The 6,137-nt window shown below is 48.3% G+C and overlaps 1 pseudogene across 1 annotated transcript; it reads left to right on the top strand.

Moving 5' to 3' along the window:
* Window positions 1-628: 628 nt before the first annotated feature.
* Window positions 629-3,319, top strand: LOC100424364 (putative uncharacterized protein encoded by LINC00341; annotated as a pseudogene). The gene has a single exon (XR_013396511.1). The product of XR_013396511.1 is annotated as a putative uncharacterized protein encoded by LINC00341 (transcript).
* Window positions 3,320-6,137: the final 2,818 nt, after the last annotated feature.

The raw sequence follows: 6,137 nt of genomic DNA, 5'->3' as shown, positions 1-6,137 counted from the left end.
TGCCTTGGCCGTATGCTCCTTATGCAGAACTTGAAGGCATCATCCATCATCCTTGCAGGCCTCCACCATGGCCTGCCACCTCGTCTCAGGGGTCCCTGAGTCCTACAGGTCTACCCAAAGGCATTGTAGACATTCTTCCTGCAAGACTTGGGAACCGACAAATAGGTGTGCCCTGCTTGCTAGAGTTTTTGTGCAGGAACAGCCCCTCCCGTCTTTGTCCTGGCCGTGAGCACCAGGGCTAAGCTTTTGAACACTTCCTTTATGTTTGGATTCAGCCCAGGCAATGCATATTTGCTTTCATTTCTTCTTGAGCTTGAGAAGCTCCTGGGTGCAAATCTTGGAAAATGAGGATCTCTGAGCCCTTCTAGGCCAGCCCTTTGTTTTCTAGCAGACAATTGAGGCTTTGAAAGGGAAAGTGGGTGCGGGCACCCCACAGGTGGCCCTCATCACCCAATTGCCAGTGCCTGCAGGCTCCTTCAGCAGAGGCCCAGAGTCAAAGAGGACTTAAAACCAGCTGTCATTTCTCTCTTAGCTTCTGTGTATGAGAGAAACGCCTTCTGTTTTTCAAAGTAAGAACAAGGAGGAATTTGTTTCTAAAAGAACATTAAAACACAGGCTCGGGGTTTAAAAGCAAGTGGTTCAGCGGGATGTTCAGGGCCTTAAAACACAGTCAGCGGGACTCAGCATCTCCCAGCGCCTGCTCTCCGGTTGTCATGGTAACACCATCCCCAACCCAACCACCTTGTCCAGCCGGGAGACAGCAATCACAAGGAGGGACCTCAGTTTCCCCTGAGGATCCTGGGCTTCCTTTCTGAAATGCTTGCTTCTGAGCTCAGCAACCAGGAACACCCGGCCAGCCCATCCCCAGCACCTCTGTGGAGATAAGGGACAAAGTCCTACGGCCAGTCTTCCTGTTCAGATGAGAAAGAGAGGGAAGGAGGCATACCCCGAGGGCCTGTAATATGGTCATGACACTTTCAAAAAGCCTGTGTGCTATGGAGTCATGATCGGAAACCAGGTACAGAAACCAGAGTGCGGAGGGTCAGCAGCCTGCCTCAGAGCAGCCAGCTAGGGGGTGAGTGGTAAATGTGGGACTTGTACCCAGGCAAGACTGACTCCAAGCCCGATGCTCCACTCTATGGAATGTTCCCTGGGCCTCAGTTGCTTTCCTTTCCTTTGCAGGCTGCGGGCTGCTGTCACTCTGGCAGCTGGTAAGCTAGCTGGAGGGCGACATTCCAAAGCAGGGGCAGTAGGGCTTGTGCCCACTCCCGCGGGGAAGTCTGTTGACTCCTACCGCTGACGGGAGCTGGCAACATCAGGATGAGGCCCCAGGGGATGGGAGCAGGTACCCACTGACTGTCTACCTTCCCACTGGAAAAGCACGGACAGGCCAGCGCTTGGGGGGGCAGGCAGAGGGCAGAGTTGGCTTTGCGTGGTCTCTGCCTGCTGAGCAGCTCCAATTCCTCTCATGGGAGAAACAAGGAGGCAGTCGCTTGTGCATATTCCAGAAGTTTTATTGGGGAGGAGGAAGCAGACAGAGGAAGCTGTGTGTGCCTGTGAGGGAGTGGGCGGCGTGGGAGGGATGCACGCGTATGTGAGCATAACCTGTGCGGGTACTACACACACATCTCCATGCAGAAGCACACCTGGGCAGCCCTGGCTTCCAGCATTGGGCTTCAGCACAACAGACCCCAGCCTGTGGTCTCTCTGAACCCAGGGAGACCGCATTAGGCTCAGGGCGTTTTCCCCGAGGTCCAGAGTTTTATGCCTCTCCCGGGCATTCTCCATAAAGAAGGGAAGGTCAGATGACCCCTTAGATCTGTGTCATCTGGGAATTTCCTTGGGCTGGTTTAGAAACGATGCCCTCTCTTTTTCTCAGGATAGCAGATAACCTGCTGTGAAAGAGGGCTTAATTCTATGGGTCCTAAATTTTCTCCTTTCTCTCTCTCGTTCTGTATGTGTGTGTTAGGAAAAATGGTAAGTTTCCAATACCATCTTTGAGGGAATGATTATGTTTTCCCTCCATTTCAAGTCCAAAAGACCAGAGCCCTCATTCCAAAGGGCATCCACCCAGATAGATTTTTTAGTTTCATTTGTCATCCCTCCCATGGGAGGGCCCCATGTCTCCTCAGAAACCATCCTGGGCCAGGCGCAGTGGCTCACGCCTGTAATCCTAGCACTTTGGGAGGCCGAGGCAGGTGGATCACGAGGTCAGGAGATCGAGACCATCCTGGCTAATACAGTGAAATCCCGTCTCTACTAAAACACAAAAAATTAGCCAGGTGTGGTGGCGGGCGCCTGTAGTCCCAGCTGCTTGGGAGGCTGAGGCAGGAGAATGGCGTGAACCTGGGAGGCAGAGCTTGCAGTGATCCAAGATTGCACCACTGCACTCCAGCCTGGGCAACAGAGCAAGACTGTCAAAAAAAAAAAAAAAAAAAAGAACCCATGCTGGATGCAGCAGGTGGGGCAGAGTGAGTTTGGCCTGCCCATGACTTCCACCCCTGAGATTGTGAACAAGGAGGTCTGGGGCAATGCTGAGAATGTTTTTGAAGATACTCCCAGATGATGCTGATAATCACACGAGATTGAGTGCTGCGATCGCCTTGAGTCCAACCTCCGCATAAACGCAGTCCTCATAAACAAGTTCACTCTACAAATTCACTCTACCCTAAGCTAAGTCTATGTGAGCAAACTCACTTCATCCTTTGTACCTGGAGACCTGGACCTGATACTGACCTGTTCATGTAGCTGGAATGGTGTATTTCATGCAATGTGGACCAAGCAATGGCATGGTGTGTGTGTGTGTGTCTGTGCGTGTGTGCATGTGTATGCGTGCGCACTTTTGTGTGTATATGTGCATGTAGATGCTGCATAAATGATTTTTGATGTCAAAGGCAAACTCATTCCATTGTTTTAAATGTTCTATTATGTAAACAATATGCAGAGGGACCATATCTACTCTTGTCATATTATTTGTGATGGTAAAACATGCATTTGCAATAAATTAAGCTTTCTGGGAAGGCAAGCAGTATTGGAGCCAAACGACTGTCTCGGAACATGTGTGTGTTATCTCGGTTCATATCAAGTCCAAAGCCGATGGAGCCTTCCCCGCCATCCAGGGAGGAACACCAGGACCCCAGAGTTTCTTCTTAGTGCTATATTTTAAAGTTGCATTGACGTTTTCCTCCCCTTCCTTTTGTGCAAGTTGGAAGTAGCAGTGTTCTAAAAGATGGTTTGACGTTTTTGCTGTTGTTTTATGTTTTAAAAAATGTGTCTGCTTTGTGTTTAGAAATAAAAATCTCTATTTTGGTCTATGAAATAGTGTGTGGTTTGGAAATTCGTTTTCTGAAGTAAAGGAGTTTGTCCAAGAGGTTATGAGAAGAAAGATGACATGTGGCTGAGGCTGACATTTTAAGATTCTGACTTCCAGTTCAACCTCGTTCATGCGGAGGTTAGACTCAAGGCGACAGCAGCACTCAATCTCACGTGGACATCAGCCTCATCTGGGAGCATCTTCGAAAACATTCTCAGCATCACCCCAGACCTCCTCGTTCACAGTCTCAAGGGTGGGGGTCATGGGCAGGCCAAGTGGATACTGAAAATTCTGAAATGTACTCTGAGTGCATTTTGTAGAGAAACAGCACCCCCAATAGATCCAGGCACTAGCCCAGATAGAGGTAAAAGGAGGCCTTCCCAGCCATTTCACTCCCAACCCCAGGGATCAAAGCCCCACCAGGACAGTTTGTTTAACAAAGAATTCTTGGGTTTGGCTATCTGGTTTCTTAACTCACAGCGCACTGGAAGCTGCGGAGGAGAAAGGGAGGACTCTGCCGGATGCGGGAGAAGCCAGAGACACCGTCTTGACTTTTGAGGGCAGGTCTAAGAAACCGGCAAGTAAACCCAGGAGCTGCCACAGGCTAACAAAAGCTCCTAACAATGGCCTTGGTTTGCCAAGAAAAGGAAAGTGTAAGTCAGAATCTTCTGCTTACAAAGGCACAGAAGTGTACCCTTCAATTCAGAACACCGTCACTAGAAGGATTTAAAATAAAATGGTTTTGCCTCTTGTTTAATTTGTTCTCCCAAGTGAGAATGTTTTAAAAATCTGCCATTATTTTAATAACGTGTGTAATACGTTTCCTAAGTTTTTCTCATCTCTGTGATCTTAAACCCTTCTCACCCTTTGGGAGGTGGGGCGGGATGGGGGGTGGGGGACTTGAGTGAGAAGCATTGTATCTGTAGCCCCTCACTCCTTACATGACTGGTAAAGCAAGAGACAAAGTTTTAGTCTCCATATGAATTCAAGTGGAGTCCAGAGCAGGGCATGAGGCTTTGAACCACTGGTGCACAAGTTGCTACAGGCTGGAAGTGGTGGCTCATGCTTGTAATCCCAGCACTTTGGGAGGTCGAGGTGGGCAAATCATTTGAGGTCAAGAGTTCAAGATTAACCTGGCCAACATGGTGAAACCCTACCTCTACTAAAGATGCAAAAAAAAAATAGCCGGGTGCGGCAGTGCACACCTGTAGTCCCAGCTACTTGAGAAGCTGAGGCAGGAGAATCGCTTGAACCCAGGAGGTGGAAGTTGCAGTGAGCAAGCCAAGATCACGCCACTGCACTCCAGCCTGGGCAACAGAGTGAGACTCCATCTCAATAATAATAATAATAATAATAATAATAATAATAATAATTACAGTTTTTGCCATCAAACGTAATAGATTTGGATCTGGTTCAGTGGTGCATGCCCTAGAGTTGAACACCATTCAAATGAGTCTCTGAGTTTTTGACTTGGTGAAGCAGTTCTGTGGAGAAAGGGCAAAGGGTGGGAAATCTGTTCTATTGGGAAGAAGGAGTGGGCCTTGGTTTTTCCATCTGCCTTGTTTAGGTTGCTGGCACTCCTATAGCAGACCCTGCAAATGGAAGAATCACTTTCCACTGTCAGGCTGCAGTGAGACCACTGCTGGCTACAAGGAATTTACAACTGAGGGAGGTGATTTCACCCAGCGTATCTGGATCCATTGTCTAAAGTCTTAGAGTAGTGTTAAGTACCCTCCCAGAAACATTTGTGAGTCTCGTGGCCCTGAATAACGAGAACCCTTACCTTCTAAGTAGTTGTCCAAAAAATAAAGCAGCATGTTTTTTGAAGAAAGACAGAACTCTGTCCACTGGGGTGCTCTGCCTTTTAGGTCTATATGGAATTGATCACGGCATAGCCCTGTTTAGCTGATCTGAAGAAGTCTTAATCCACATAACATAAAGGTGTGCCACGTGTCATTTATGTTAACTAAACGTGGTATACATGTTTATTTCTACAGCAGAAGCATCAAACCTGGGGTCAGGAACTTCAGGGTTAAAACACTGTTTCAGTGAGAAAACTAGATTCACCCTTCCTTGTTTTAATTTAGCACCTTTTGTGAGAACTCAACCCACTGGGAGAGTAACATTAAACACACACGGTTTCTAAATCTTTACTGAGTTCTCTAGTGTTTCTGGCTGGGCGACTCATTCATTTTTATGACCGTGTGATTTTTTTCACAACCAGGCGTCCCATGGAAATAATTATCTTACCTCAGTTTTCATCCATGGCTTCGAAGCCCAACCATGACACGCTTAATTGGAGAGATTCATCATCTTCTCGTGGAATCCCCTTGGTGAGACTGTTACTCCGCTACTTGGCCCCGCCGGCCTCCTCTGTCCCTGCCTCTGCAGCCCTGGCTCTCCGTTCTGCTACCCTTCATTATGCTGCCAGAGGAGATACCCCAACTTGCTCAGGGCTTCCGGGCTGGAATTCTGTATTGCAATTGCATGCTGGCATGCGTCCTGGTCCCTGCTCCCCGCTCCAGCTTGGTCTTCACTGTGGCCTGCTGCTGCCAGTTTCTAACAGGAGGGCTCCTCTACCAATGGACAGTGAGGGAAATTGCTCTAAATTGTTCTGAGACATGGCCTGTCTCATGCTGTCCGTATTTGCTCTCTTTGAGCTCGTGCGCATCACTGAGGCCCTTTTCCTTTGGAATGAGGTGATGGGATAACAAAAAATAAAAAGCAACAAACCACAATGCTGAATGCAATGTGGAATCCTGCATTGCATCCTGGAACAGTGAACAGGCGTTAGTAGAAAAGCCAGTGATACACAAATCGAGTT

Source organism: Macaca mulatta, chromosome 7 (assembly GCF_049350105.2).
Source record: "Macaca mulatta isolate MMU2019108-1 chromosome 7, T2T-MMU8v2.0, whole genome shotgun sequence".
NCBI lineage: Eukaryota > Metazoa > Chordata > Mammalia > Primates > Cercopithecidae > Macaca > Macaca mulatta.
Note: the sequence above shows the minus strand (reverse complement) of the source record. Positions and strands in the feature narration are given on the sequence as shown.